This window comes from Cupressus sempervirens, chromosome 8, assembly GCF_028749045.1.
Source record: "Cupressus sempervirens isolate cs-2001-9-10 chromosome 8, ASM2874904v1, whole genome shotgun sequence".
Lineage (NCBI taxonomy): Eukaryota > Viridiplantae > Streptophyta > Pinopsida > Cupressales > Cupressaceae > Cupressus > Cupressus sempervirens.
The window spans coordinates 219,021,759-219,038,368 of record NC_143125.1 but is presented as its reverse complement, the minus strand read 5'-3'; positions in this window follow the sequence as shown (position 1 = coordinate 219,038,368).

Genomic DNA, 16,610 nt, shown 5'->3' with positions numbered 1-16,610 from the left:
GATTTAGCCATTCATATTTTACCAATATCATTCCTATATGGTTGACGTATCCTTAATTAAATGTTTAAATTAAACCTTTCAATGATTATTAAATCCGAACTCATTTGTATTAAGAGATTAGACTAGTGAGCGTGTCTGTGCATTTAGAGTTTCACATTATTGTGAAAGTTGTTAAGGATATTTTTGTGTTTTTGGGTTTTTAGGCTTTTTAATTGATTTATTTTAGTTTCTGGAAGCATTTCCATAGATGAATTCCTATTACTAGGAATAGTCTATTTTCGTTTGGGTCGATTCGGGGTTTAACTAGGTTGGCTAGTTATTTGCCCTAATCGATTATTCACTTGAAAAGTGAATAAATATCCAAAAAGGAATTTAATTCCTCACTTCTCACTTTTGAATTAGAAAGTTTGAGAGTAAAACCCAAAATTCTCTTCATGAGGATTTACTATTTTGCTCGTTGTGGGAGCTACAAGTGTGGGATAATTACAAGGTTGAGCTTGTTGGATCCAGCTCAGGAAACCTTGGATTGCCGTGATTTTTTCTACTTCTGTGAGCTATTTATTTTATGGTTTAGATTCCCATTTTTCCTTTTTGGCTGTGAGGCAGGGCTTTCCTATTTTATTATTTTGGCTCTATTTCTAATTCTATTTTTGGTGGCCGTTTGTTTGGAGGCTAAGAACTGGTGTTCCCCTTTATTTTTGTATGCTAGTTCTACCTAGTTGGGTGGGTACGAACATTTTCCTATTTTTTGGTATGAGGGTTTGGGGTTTTGCACCTTTACATTGGCCATTTTTGCATACGATGTTTAAACTTGATTATTTTTGGATTTTTGGGGGTTTTTGTACCCAAAAGTCAAATGGGTTTTAATTTCAAAATTTTCCAAAATTTTGAGATTTTTATCTTGTTTTGTGTGCTACCCTATTTTCTTTGGTTTTCTTGGCACAAGTTGGGTCGTGGACCTGCATTATCCATTTGGATATCAATTAGACCTTTGTTGCACTTTTATGTTTGCATTGGGATGTTTGTCGCATCTATACTCTCGACTTTGTGTTCGGTTGAGTAATTTTATACCTAGTGTTATGGTTTCTTTTGGACCTTTGCTTTTGTTTCATGGACACTAGGATTCATGTAGAATCCATGCTCTTGGGTTGATGCCGGTTGAGTGAGTTCATTATGTTTGGTCTTGTTGCAACATTAAGATTTGTGTAGATTCCATACTCCTAGATTGAGGCCGGTTGAGTGATTTCATGATGTATGGTGTTATTAGCTTTGGGATTCATGTAGAATCTGTCCTCTCAAGTTGCTTTTGGTTGGGTGTTATATTTTGCATTGTGTTCTCATCCAGTCCTTGTGTTATGATCTTCATGATGGTGGTGCAACACACACGAGTATGTGCACGTACATTTGTTAGGTGACTTGCAAGGCCCAACCTTCTGTGGTACTTTTAGAAGGTATGATCATTGGGGTTGGATTGGGAATATGCATGCTCATAGGAACTTGTTGTAGGATTAGCATGGGTAGGGAAGGGTAGCCTATGGAGGGCACTTCTATCTCACAGCTCGGCAATCATGGCGCCATGGATTGGCAGAGGAAGCTTTATATAATTGATAACTAAATAAAATGTGTGAGCACCCAATTAATTTTGAGGACACACGATCCAAGCTTGGGCTTGTTCATTCCAAGTGACTCTCAATGAAGTTAGCCCCCACTTACTAGCCTATTGAGTGTTTGACCAAGACGTATACTTCGTGCATTGTCTTAGGTTCTTGGTTTCAACAATCATACTGTTTTGTGTGAGTGTTAGCCATGGATGATTGTTTTGTGTGTGGTTGTGGTTGGAATATTATCTTCATTAGCATGGTGGGTGTGGACCCATGGGTATCACGTGGTTGGGAGGTGTAGCTACATTCACCATTGCTAGGGATCAGTGTACAGAGATGGTATTTGATCCTAGTGTGATCGTTGCTGGATATTTTCACTTGATACTTCAGGTTTCAAAGTATGCTTTCATTGGAATTCTTGGATATCATGTTTAGATGATGTTATTTTATTTGATGTGTTCCTATATTATGATGTTTAGCAAATGACTAGATGATGTGAATTGCTATATTGGATGATCTATTGCTTATTGGTTTAGCATGTTAGATTTCCCTATTATCATGATTAGCATGTGATAGGAGATGTTATCTACTTGTAGGATTATCATATGCTTTTCTACTAGCATGTTAGACTTCCTTATGCTTATATTGTAGCATGTTTTAGTAGTGACATCCTTATCAAGATAGTACCGATGATCTGATCGGTGGCTTGAGATGTTATGAGCGGGGGATGGCTAGGATCCATGATGGTCTTATGATGCTATTGATGGTTGGGAGGAACTGCATACTTAGTTTGGTTGTTCAATTATTGTGATGTTGTTTCTACACATTGCAATGTTACTTCTATTCATTATGATGTTGCATTCAGTATGTTCTCTACTACTATGGTTTAGATGGTTGGATGTTCTTCTTCTTGATGTTTTTGCACTTGAGTGTTCATTCCTTGATTTACATGGATCCGGTACTCCCTGATGTAGAGGTTTTCATGTTTTTATGATTTTTATGATTTTTATTCATGTTCTATTGTCGCGCTAATGTGTTTTCTCATGTGGAAAGGTAGTTCCTCGTGTGAGAATGTACTTCCTTACACAAGAATGTATTTCCTCACATGAGAATGTATTTCACTCACATGAGAATGTAATTCCTCATGTGGTGTGCGGCTAATCCTCACACGAAGCCATGTACTTTCTTTCATGTAGTGATGCAAGATCTCGTGCAAAGCTCGAGATCAGTGCACTTTCTCATGTTAGAATTAGGGAGTAGTTATGCTTGGCCGAGGAAGTTTTGAAAGTTGGTTTTGGACACCTTATTGGATTTCACACCTTTCTAGTTCAAAATAGTCCTTCTAAGGGGTTTAAAATATATTGTTTAAGTATAAGTTGATGTATCAACTCATACTTAAGATATATTTTAATATATGCAACAAATATTTTGAGATAGGTTTTAGACCTCTCTAAGATAAGATAAAGATTCTAGGAAATTTCAAGGCTTCAAGATTTTAGACTTAGCAAAATTTTAGGATTCTGCATTTTACCCTAGCTTGGTGTTTTGTTGATGAGTGGTCATTTCTTTGATCCCTCATCATGTGTGTGGTCATCGTTGGCCTTTGTTTGTGTGTGTTATTTTTTTAGTGATGTTTGGAAATTTGTTGGTTGCCAGGATTGTGGTGAAGTCTTCCATTGCAATGTTTGTGATCACTGTATGATGTTGTATTGTGCATTCATAGTTGTAAATTTTTTTTTAATCTTGTCTTGAATTGAATCTTTGTTCCAAGGATCTTCGAGTAGGGCATTACATAGCAATTGGATATATTGATGCATTGTTGAACTTTGAGAAGGATTAGTTGAGTATAGATTTAGGACTTATGAAGAAATTACCCAATTAGCTCATTAGACATCTTTAGAGAAGGCATCCACAAGAAGATAGAGATAATAATGAATAATACTTTGATAGAGGCTAGTATGATAGAAAGCGAGTCATAGGAAGTTAGACAGACCATGAAACTAGGTATAATGTATGTGCAACTTTTATTAGTGTCTATTGCAAAGACATATTTAGAATAGATAATTCCTTATGCAATAGTGTCAAATGTATAGCCAAGTGGACCAAAGAGGAAATAAAAAAGATTAGTGGAAGCTATGACTACCAAGACAAAAAGGATTGAGCAACAAACCACTAGACTAGGAAAGAAACAAAAGGCATTGTTTATAATTGTGAAATCTAGTGAAGAAGAAGAAGAAGAAGAAGAAGCTAAATAAGTAGAGAAAGTAACTACTTCTAAATAGTTAGCCAAAAAAGCTTGGCAACCCTAGAAGTTGAAGATATAGAAGATTAATTCAGCCTTTTCTAATGAAGGGAACTTTGTTCAGATGAAAAAATTTAATGACTTGTTTAATATTATTGAGAAAGATTAGATTGATATCTCTACTATGAGATACATAATAGCTAACAATCTAAAACCTAAGGATGTTAAAGGTATGATAAATCAGAAAGTCTATCACAAACTTATTGATAAGAAGACACTAGCTTGAGAAGAAGAAATAGAACTTTAGAAGTTTATGATAAGGACAATATGCAAGATTTTTTAAAATTGAAAGTCCACTAATATAATTGAGAGGGGGGTGAATCAATAATGTGACAATTAAAATAGCTATCCCTTTTAAATATTCTTGATAAAAGAACCAATGTAAACAATAGCCATAAATAGATGCTCATAAATAATTACACTAGATATGTTGACTAGGGAAATCTTGGCTCAGAGGGAAAACCCTAATGGGAATGATGCCCACAAGGTGATGCACTAATATAAATGTTCCTTGTTAGAGGATAGACCCTATTAGGAGTCTATAACAACATTTAGTACAAGAGTCCCTATTAGGAGACTTTGAATCTTTATTAGGAGATTCCAACCCTATTAGGAGTTGTGGAAGGCAATTGAACCCACTATCCAAATAGCTTTAGGATTAGATCAATGAACACACTATCTAATTAACATTAGTACTATTTCTTTCAGAATAATAGACATCTAATAGGCTTTTACTTCTTTTTGTAGGGTTTGAGCAAATACACAAATCAAATCCACAAGCCCTTGAATCACCTACATGTAGAAAACCTATCACAGAGAAGAAAAAGACAAGAAGAGGCAAGGGTTTGGTCTAAAAATAAGAAAATTATATTCTTAGATAAAATGTAAATTTTTGTACAAAAATACACTAGGAGAGGCTATTTATAAAGGCCTCTAGGATGCTTATCGAATGAGCTAGAAAGAGCTAGGAGATAAGCATGACAACTAAGCACATGCCCAAAAAAGGTGGATTATCCTCCACATAGATTAAAGGATAAGTATGAAAATGTAGGTGCAAACTCCTATATTGTCAACAAGTCAACACGTAAAAGTACGCTAACTCCTAGGTATGAAACTAATAAATAATGCATTTATCCTAAGTAAACTTAAGTAAAGTGTAAATAATAATAATTTACTCTAACACCCCCCCTTAAGTGCAAAGTAGGGGAATGAACTTAAGCTCACAATAGATATGATGAAATGCATAATAGGTCTTGACAACAAGGCCATGTTAGGTACCCATGGACAAATGCAAAGAAACACAACCTTTGAAAATGGGGAAAGAGGGAAAACCACATGGGAAAAACCCTCCCCCCAAAAGAGATAAGTACAAACATGTTGAAAAAAACATGAAGGAAGGAAGGTCTCAACAAGACCCCTTAAGGAGAACTTTTGTAATCCTAAGAAAAGACTGGAAATGGCTCAAGAGACTCTCTCAAAACCACAAGTACAACTAGCTCCCACATGAGAGAGAGAGAGAGAGAGAGAGAGAGAGAGAGAGAGAGAGAGAGAGAGAGAGAGAGAGAGAGAGAAGACACACCAAAGCCCCCCTAGAATGATGGAGCCCCTATAGAAATAAGTGAACCAATGAAAGTCTAATGCAAAAGAAATAAGGGAACAAAACAAGGAAACCCCTAAATGAGAGGTGAAACTAGAAGGCCTAACTGATGTTAAAAGGAGAAAACATGAGGATCCTAAAAGGGAATCCCTAGTGCAAATGTGTTGACACTGTCATGAAAGAGGAGAGGAATGTCCTCTATAGAATCTATAATAGGTGCACCTCAAGGCTTGATGAATGGAGCTAGAGGTTTAGGAAGAGATGAAGAAGAATCTTGCTAAAGAGAAAATACCTCAACTGGATGTGGTGTGGGAGTCAAAGTAGTGATCTCAAGAACAATACAAAGATTCAAGTATCTTGACTACACCACATGACGTTCTCATGAAAGAGAAGATTTGTGATCTGACAATGGATATGGGGGACCAAAGTGTGAGAAAGTGTAGAGATAGGTGGTATGATCAATTGTCCCTATAGAAATAAGGTGTCTTTTTACACAATCTTGAATTAAGACTTAATCTACAGTGAACTCAATTGTCTTCCTTGATCCACTACATGTAATCTAAGAAATCTAGAGAAGGTTTGTAGACAAAGATGGAACGTACAATACATCATTGAATACACCATCCTAAATGCCAACTAAACCTTTCCTACAAACTGGTAGGGTAGTGTTATTCCCCATGAGAATATGAGGAATGAGAGAAGCCTCAATAGTGGAGAAGACATCTTGAGACAATTTCATATAGTGAGAAGCACCTAAATCTAGTATTTAAGGGACCTAGGAAAGGGATGCAATGGATGCCCATAATGCATGACCCTATCCAAAATCTAGTGTAGATGTGGAAGAAGACTGAAAGGTAGATCCCTATGAGGTAGAAGAGGATGGAGAGGAAAGAGTGCTCTTTTGAAGAAGAGATTGCAAATCTATAATCTATTTCTCATAACCATCAAATCTCTTCTAAAAACAATGTGACTCATAATGAGGTCCCTTTTGACAATAGGAACAAGTAGGAATCCTAGTCTTCTTTTTTTCCTTCTTCATAGAAGAAGAAAATGGACCAGTAGAGTGTTGAGAAGAGGAATTTGATATTTGCTTTTGTGTATCCTTGGCAAGCAATGTTTGTGACTAGGAACCTATAAGTGAATCCATCTAAGTGATCTTGGACTACTCACAAGTTAACCTATCACATAATATCTCAAAAGAAGGAATCTGATGTCTAGTATGCAAGGCATCCATAGTGGAGTAGAAAGTGGAAGAAAAGATTTGATACTATCCTTGCGACTTTGAGAGTATCAAAAAATACACTCATCATCTATTTTATTTTTCCAACATCACTACAAATTGTACGCAGATATTTAAACTTCATCAAGAAGTATTCAATGGTGGGGAAGCTAGCAGGTGTCAAAGAAGTCAACTTTGCATCAAGTTGTAATACCTGTAACTCATTCATTGTGCCAAACAAGTTGTAGAACTTGGTCCAAATAGCTCAAGGAATAGTCAAATCATCTAGGTGAAATAGTAGACTATTAGAGATGTTTATTGCAATCAATCCCATGGCTTCATCCATTTTGTTTTTGTGCTAAAGAAACTCAAAAGGGCACTGTAGGATAGGTTGGTTCTCATCCAGACATGACCATAAGCCTCAAGACATAAGAAGCTGAGTCATTTGTGCTTTCCGAGTGTGATAATTATGTGGCATTAGTCGAGCCATAGAGGGGTCCAACATTGAGAGAAGAAGATAGAAGTAGAAGGGTTGATTTTGAAGTAAATTACAGAAAAGAAAATGTTCCCCCCACAACATATAAAGATATCAATCAACACCCCTCCCCCCACCCCACAATGTATGATTTGGGCACTCTATACTTAGTGTGACTACAATACCCAATTTAGGGCCTATTTTTTAAAGCAATATTTCTATCCATAGAGCCTATAATCTGATTGTGGATCTAGAAAGTAGACAAATATATGCACTTTCAGAAAAATAGAACTTGATTGGAGTCCAGATGAGCCCATACTAACCATTTGAAGTGGCAAAAAATTAGATTTGCAATTTGCAGATAAATTTAGGAATAGAGATCTCAAATAACTTAAACCAATGTGTAGATCATGAAATCCTACCCTAAAATTAAAAAAATTGCTCAGAAAAAGGATTTTGTGTGAGGGAGGTATTGTTATTTTAAAATCACCTTTGTAGTTATTTTTTTCTAAATTGCCACTGTCACATCTCCAAAAACTAAAGAAAAAAACCCAAAAAATATTAGATATGTTATGTTAAACCCTCTTTCTCCTTTTTCTCCAAATATTGTACAAGCTACAATAGATCTCGCTCTGATACCATGTAGGATTTGAGCAAATACACAAGTTAAATCCACAAGCCCTTGAATCACCTACATGTAGAAAACTAGTTACAAAGAAGAAAAAGACAAGAAGAGGAAAGTGTTTGGTCTAAAAATAAGAAAATTGTATTCTCAGATAAAATATAAATTGTTGTACAAAAATACACTAGGAGAACGTATTTATAAAGGCCTCTAGGATGCTTCTAGAATGAGCTAGAAAGAGCTAGAAGATGAGCATGACAACTAAGTAGATGTCCACAAAAGGTGGATTATCCTCCACGTAGATGAGAGGATAAGTATGACAATGTAGGTGCAAACTCCTATGTTGTCAACAAGTCAACATGTAAAAGTATGCAAACTCCTAGGTATGAAACTAATGTAAATGCATTTATCCTAAATAAAATTAAGTGTAAATAATAATTATTTACTATAACACTCTCTCTATCTAGTATGTCGAACTACTTCACCTTTAGATCATGTAATCAGATCTAGAATATTTATTAGTAATAGTAACCCTTAAGGTCACTTACATTAGTTAATCACTCTATTTTACTACTTATCCTTTTTTATCTTCCTATCTAAAACTCAAAAGACATCTTTGCTTTATACCACACTCAATAAATAAATCCTTGAATCGGCTTCACACCTCATTATTATGTGCTAATTAAATGAAATACATATTTAATTAATATTTTTGGCTCATAGTTATACACAAGCTTTCACATGTTTGACTTTTGTACATGCGTACTTTCTGACATCATCAATAGTTAGTATACTACCTTTAGTTAACTATGCAAGCCTTCATTTCAAATGCAATGAGTTGTATCGATCATTCAATAGGATTTGCATTCCTAATGCTCTATTTTCACGTGGTTCTTTGTATATTGAAAATATCTTTCATACGCTGTTGATTCAGGTTCTGCACACTTATCCAAGTAACAAATATATATTGTAGTACATGCCGGTAACTATGCATAAGTAGATAAGTAATATAATGTCCTCAATATGGAAATCATGGTCTACTACTATGTCAATCTTTTACAAACTTATTGCTATGTTGTCATCAATGAGAATACTTCTCCCTCATTGACATCAATCTCAAAGATAGTACACAAATGGTTCAATTTTCTTTAACATCTAATTAGCACCACTACAAGCCTCCCTGTTACTTTAAATTTTTTTATATAAATCCATAAACAACTCAAGTGTCTAAAGAAACTATTGTAAACGAATTACTAATAAACAAGAGTCCTTTCCTGACTCTATTTTCTACAAACATTCCCTCATTGAGGAAGCATCAACATTCAGTCCAGTCTAACAATGATGCTATGTACCCTAGATTGATGCACTTTTGCATCTTTTATTCTGAAATAGGCAAGGACATAACCCCAAGCATACAACTTAGGTACTCAAATGTATCCTTTGGTAAGGCTTCTATGAAAATGTTTGTAATCTATTCCTTAGTGTTAATGTACTCTAGTCTAATTTATTTCTCTGCAACTTTCTCTTTCAACACATGATACTTTATAGAGATGTGCTTAGTCTTAGAATGCAAAATAGGATTCTTAGACATGATAACTTGTATCATCATAGTAAATGATAATAGGTTCTTTGAATGTAATTCCAAAATCCATCATCTACTTCATCCATATGAATTGATTATAGTTGTTTGTTGTTGCAACATATTTTGCCTCAGCAGTGCTTTGTGAGGTACATTATTGCTTCTTGTTGAGCCAAGAGACCAATCTTCCTCCAAGAAAGAATGCTTCTCCACTTGTGCTTTTTTTCATCATCCCTATCTTTGGTCCAATCAACATTAGTATAAGTGCAAAGAGTAAAGTCATTACTTCTGTCATACCAAATGCCATAATTAGATGTCCCTTTTAGATATCTGAATATCCTTTTTACTACTACGTAGTGATATTCTTTAGGGTCAGCCTGAAATCTTGCCACAATTTCAACTGCATTTGCTATATTAGGTCTACTATGAGTTAGATACTACAATCCTCCAATTATAGATTTGTACTTCTTTTTTTCAATAGTAGGTGTCTCATCCTTGCTTGATAACTTATGACTAGTTACATAGGAGTTCCAATAGGTTTACAGTTTTCTAGATTGAACCTTTTTATCAAATCTTTTAAATACTTTGTTTGAGAAATGAAGATTCCTTCTTTGTTTTGAACAATTTTCAATCCTAAGAAAATTTCTTTTCCCCTATCTTGCTCATCTCAAAATCATTCTTCATATCTTTTGAGAATTTGTTACTGGCTTCATCATTTCCTCCAAAAATGATATCATCAACAAATACAATAATTATCAGCAAACCATCTTCTATTTCTTTCAAGTATAATTTACTATTTATTTTTCTTTAGTAAATCCAAGCTTTCCTAAGTATTTATCCAACCTTGCATACCAGGTTCTAAGTGCTTGCTTTAATCCATACAAGGGTTTCTTTAATCTGCAAACCATATCCTTCTCTACTATCAAAGGAAAACCTTTTGGTTGCTCTATGTAAACTTTTTCTTCAAGTTCTCCATTCAAGAATGTTGATTTAACATCCATCTAGTATACCTTGAAATTATTATTTTTTGCATATGCCAAGAACATTTTGACTGATTACATTCTTGTTATAGCTACATATGTTTCCTCATAGTCAATTCCTTCTTTCTAAGAGTAACCTTTGCATACCAATCTTGCTTTTTTCTTATTACTTCTCCTTGTTCATTCATTTATTTTTTGAATACCCATTTTGTGCCAATCACATTTTTATCCTTAGGTATGAAAAACCAATTCCATGTGTCATTTTTTATTATCTGTTGAATTTCTTCTTCCATTGCTTTTATCTAATGATCATCCTTGATTGCTTCATCTATGCTTTTTGGTTCTACTTGAGATATTAGGCATAGTTCTTCTTTGATTCTTCTTCTTGTTATTACTCTTTTTTCTTTACTTCATATTAGCTAATTAGCAGGATGATTTCTTCTCATATTCTTATTTGAGTAAGGAGTTGTTATTTCAATTCTTATTTCAGGTATTGTTATCTATTGCTCTCTTACTTCTTTAGTTTGCACATTATTCTTCAAGTCATTGGTAGTCTTGAAAAAGAGTTCATTGCATCTATTGGTCATTCCAGAATAATCATCTCCATAAGAGTTATAATCCATCATCTTTTCCTTAGTACCAAAATTTTCATCTATTTTTACATTTGCGCACTCTACTATAGTTTTTTTCTATAGTTGAAACATCTGTAAGCTTTACTTTTTAATGAATAGAAAAGAAACATACCTTTATCACTCCTTGGATCAAACTTACTGATATCATCATCTCTTTTGATGTAGCATTTTCTCCCAAATATCTTGAAGTATTTGACTGATGGTGAGTGACCAAACCATAACTCATAAGGTGTTTTCTCCATACTTTTTCTAATATTTACTCTATTTAGTGTATATACTATTGTATTGACTGCCTCTCTCCAAAAGGTTTTTGGTACATCATTCTCAAATAACATAGCTCTTTCTACTTTGGTAATTGATCTATTTCTTCTTTTAGCAATCCCATTCTGCTCAGGTGTATGGGGCAAGGATAGCTATTTCCTGGTGCCATGCTCTTTACAATAGATATTAAATTCTCTAGAAGTGAATTCTCCTCCTCTATCTGATCTTAAGCTTTTTATTTTAACTCTAGATTCATTCTTCGCTTTGTTCTTCAATATCTTGAATTTCTCAAACACTTCTAACTTTTTCTTAAGAAAAGCTACCAACATCATTCTAGTAAAATCATCAACAAAAATCATAAAATACCTTTCTTTATAGAATCCTCTTGTTTTTACAAGACCACTCAAATCTATATGAACCAATTCCAACCTTTTTGTAGTACTAAACTACTTGCTAGGAAATGAGACTTTCTTGTCTTTAGCCAAGATACATTCCTTACAAATAATGTTAGTAGGCTTAGTGATCTTAGGTAAATCTCTCATAGCAAGTGTAGTACTGGCATTCACAATGTTATCAAAATTAATGTGAAAAAATCTTCTATGTCATAACCAACTATTGTACTCTTTAGCTACCAAACATGTTGTTTTAGTGGAGTTTAACCAAAATACATTACCTTTGGTTCTTGTGCTAGTACCAAGTAGTTTTCCTTGTTCTTGATAATGCATGTGTCATTACCAAACTGCAATTGGTAACCTTTGTCTATAAGTTGTCCAACACTCAACAAGTAATGTTTTAGTCCATCAAAAAAAAAACATTATCAGTATTTGTTTTACCATCTAATGTGATAGATTAAATTCCTATAATGTGGTAGGCTACATTGTTCCCTACTCTGATAATTCCTCCATCTTTCTCATATCACCAGTTATGTGATGTGAACAACCACTATCAATGATCCAATTTTTTCTTTCAACTTGTGAGATTAATGCACTTTCTTCTTTGATTTCTTTATCAAGATCATCCTGATTTATAGCTATGAATCCTAATTCATCTTCACTTTTTCTTTGATCAAATTCTTCTTCTTCTTCCTCATTAGCATATAAACAATTTCTAGGTGTTCTAGATTTGAATCTTCCCTTATACTTTCTTTCTCTTTTAGGACACTTAGATGCATAATGACCATATTCATTAAATGCCCAACATTTAAAGATATTCTTACCATCTTTTTCTCTTTCCACAAGAAGAGCCACTCCTTCCTAGATCTTTTCCTCAATAGACTTGCTACTACAAGCAATGTCTCCTTGTGCCTTTGTGTTCCTTGCTAGACCAGGTTTAATGTTAAAGGCACTAAATGCTATCTCAACTTGTGCTAATTCTCTAGATTATTTTATGTTGAATTCTTTAGCTTCCAATCTACCAAGCAATGTTTCTTTGGTGAAATTAGTGTTGCAAGGTAACATTACCTGAATCATCTATGTTATCATCTTGAAAGGTGGTGTCAAAATTTTCAAGATCTTCCATATTAATTCATCATTAGACTTCTTTCCACCAAGAGATGTGATTCATACAAAAATCTCAGATACTCTACCAATATTGGTTCTCACAGATTCATCTTCCATCATCTTAGCATCTTGGAATGTGAATTATAGATTTTTGTAATCTAACCCTTTTTGCATGTGTATCACCCTCATAATTAGCTTGTATGATTTTCCAAATTTCATGAGAGGTTTTGAGTTGGTTTACCTAGCTGTACTCACTTTCAGGTAGAGTATACAATATTGCTTCTCTTTCCCTTATGTTGCACATGAATACTTCTCTTTGTTCCTTGGTATAGCTTTCAAGATTGTCTTCTGCAATATTTTTAGATGCCTTGGTTACAAGTACATATCTTGGACCCATGCACAAGAGATGAGTCTTCATTTTATACTTCCAGCTATTGTAGTTTGTGCCATAAAATCTCAAACTTTCCTTTCTAAAAAAATTTACCATGGATCTCACAAAATTGTTAAACTTTTTCTTCAAGGACCTAGCACTCTGATACCAATTGTTAGAATTGACAATCCACCAATATAACTAAGGCGGCGGGGGGGGGGGGGGGTGTGGGGGGGCGTGTATTAGTTATGTAACAATTAAAACAATTATCCCTTTTAAACATTCCTAATTAAACAACCAATGTAAATAATCACCATAAAGACATGCTCATACACAATTACACCAAATATGTTGACTAGGGAAACCCTTGATTAGAGGGAAAACCCTGGTGGGAATGATGCCCACAAGATGATATACTAATATGAATGTTCCTTGTTCAAGGATGGACCTTAGTAGGAGTTTATTATAGCATTTAGTACAAGAGTCCCTATTAGGAGACTTTGAATCACTGTTAGGAGATTCAAACCTTGTTAGGAGTTGTGGAAGGTAGCTAAACCCACTATCCAAACAACTTTAGGATTAGATCAAAGAACCCACTATCCAATTGACCTCAGTACTATTTCTTTCAGAATAATAGATATCTAACATGATCTTGCTTCTTTCTTTGTCTAGTATGTTAGACTTCTTCACCTTCAAATCATGCAATTAGATCTAGAATTATGTGATTAGTATCATTAATCCTTAAGGTCACTTACACACATTAGTTAATCACTTTGTTCTGTTGCTTAGTAATTGGCAAGTCTTCTCTTATCCTTCTTTTTATCTTCATATCTAAAACTTGAAAAAAATATTTCCTTTATACCACACATAATAAATAAATCCTTAAGTCAGCTTCACACTTCATTATTTTTTGTTAATTAAATGAAATACATATTTAATTAATATTGTCAGCTCACAGTTATATACAAACTTTCACACATGTGACTTCTGTACATGTTCACTTTTTGACATCATCAATGGTCAATATACTACCTTTAGTTAACTGTACAACCCTTCATTCCAAATTCAATGAGCTGTATCAATCATTCAATAGGAACTAGTTTCCTAATACTCCGTTTTCATGTGGTTCTATGTATCTCAACAATATCCTTCATACACTGTTGATTCAGGTTCTACGCACTTGCCCAAGTAGAAAATACATATTGTAGTAAGTGCTAGTAATTGCACATAAGTAGATAAGTAATATAATATCCTCAATGTAGAAATCACAATCTATTGTTATGTTAGTCTTTTACAAACCTTTTACTATGTTGTCATCAATGACAAACACGATTATAAATACATCATAACAAAGTTTTTGCAATGCTCCCTCATAGAATCAAAATTCATGCTAACAAGATTGATGATGAAGAAGAAGTCAAGAGATTGTTGAAAAATGTGGCACCTTACTTAAGAAATAATGTGAGACCATTTCTTTTTATGGTCAGTGAGAAGGGAAAAATAAGGAGTGAAACAGATGCAACCATCAATCAAATGAGGATAGAATCTAAGGAAATACCTCCACCAACACCTAGAACCTTGGAAGTGGTAGTAAGTGTTGACATAATCCAAATTGATCAGACCAATATTACTATTAAAATTGATTATACTAACCCTTTTGAGAGTTTTGAATAGCCTAAAACTCATACTAAGGATATACAAGATCAATTGATAGAAATTAAAGAGGAGAAGGGACTATTAGAAGAAGAAAAGAGGAAAATAGAAGAAGCTAAGAAGAAATTTCTTCAAGAAGAGATGAAAAGAAGAGTTGAGGAAGAAAAGAAGGGGAAATTAGAGGAAGATAAGGAGAATATAATAGAGGAGGAAGAAAAGAGAGAAAAAGAAAGAAAAGACAAGGAAGAGGAAGAGAAAGAAGAAAGAAGAGTCAAAGAGGTAGCTGAGAAGAAGCAAAGGGAAGATGAATCTAAACATCTAGTTCATCTACTCCACTTTTTCTTGCTAGCCTAACAAGTGATGATGATAATCAAATAGACTTGATCTCATCTTTGGAAAAACTTATTGAAAAAAATAGGAAAGTGAAGAGCCTGTAAAGAACCTTAATGGAGGTTACTAACAAATTACATAGTACTCTGACAGTCAAACATATAGAGGAAGATCCTAAATAGAGGGCACATGGAGTGTTGAAATCCTTTGATGAAGAATTTAAATATTTTCTAAATGTTATAGAGTCAAAGGCCTAGATTTCACATTATGCTAATTTATTTAGCACTATTTGTCAAAATATCAAAAATAATTTGCTAAGTATTGATACTTATATAAAGGAACTTTGGAAATGTCAATAGGATGGAAAGGCATTGTACATCAAGTGTACCCTATCTCATAAGTTGACCAAGGATCTTGATAGTAAGATTGAAGGTAAGATGACTAAGCTAGAGTCTCTATCAAGCCAGATACAACAACTTTCTAGTAAAATTGATGACCTTGAAGGACAAGTGGTTAGTATTCATAGTGATATAAAGAAACTAGAACTTTGGAAAGATTAAATTTTGAAGATAGTATCAAATCTCAGAGAGTCTATTACTCTAAAAATATCTATTGTTGAGAGATAGTTGGAGGAGTGTATCAAAGCCAAGTAGACCTACTCCAACTTTGTATACTCCAGTCTTAATGAAGTTGAGATTGCATCATATGCCTTATGTGTAATTCTCACCTTTGTTGAATCATTGAAGGATACATGGATAAAAGGTTTAACCAATCTTAAGTCAAGATTTGATGATTGAATGAAGATACTATTAGTTTAAGGTAGAAGAATAGAGTTTTTGCCAATTTTTTTAAAAAGTTTTTGACATTCTAACCTTTGTCATTGATTTTTGCATCAACATTTTACATCACACTCTTTGTCATTGATGTCAAAGGGGGAGAAGATCAATAAGAATATTGTAAAGTAGATAAAGGGAAGAAGTTAAAATTGTAAGGTATGAAATCATATTTTAAAGGGGAGCATATGTAAAATGGTCAAGTTGTAATAGATTGTTAATGTTGTTGGTGTAAATATGTATTTACTATTTACAATTATTCAAGTTTACTTAGGTTAATGTATTATTTTATTATATTGCATTATTTTATTTTTTTATTTTGTAAGACACTTAGGAGTTTGTACACCTTTATGAGTTGTCATGTTGAAAACATAGAAGTACACAACTCTATTTCAGCACATGGTGTCTACAACATTGGAGTTTGCATCATTCACTGAGTTGTCATGTAGACAATATAGTTATTCACACTCCCTTTTTAGCACATGTTGTCTAAAACACTTATTTGCATGTTACACCCTTGTAGGCTTATCCTCTCATCATTGCACTTACTTTCATGCTTAATGGAGGATAACCCATATCTGGTGGACATGTGCCTGGTTGTATGACTTATCATGGGGCTGATTCTAAGACATTCTAGATGCATCTCAGAGGCCTTTA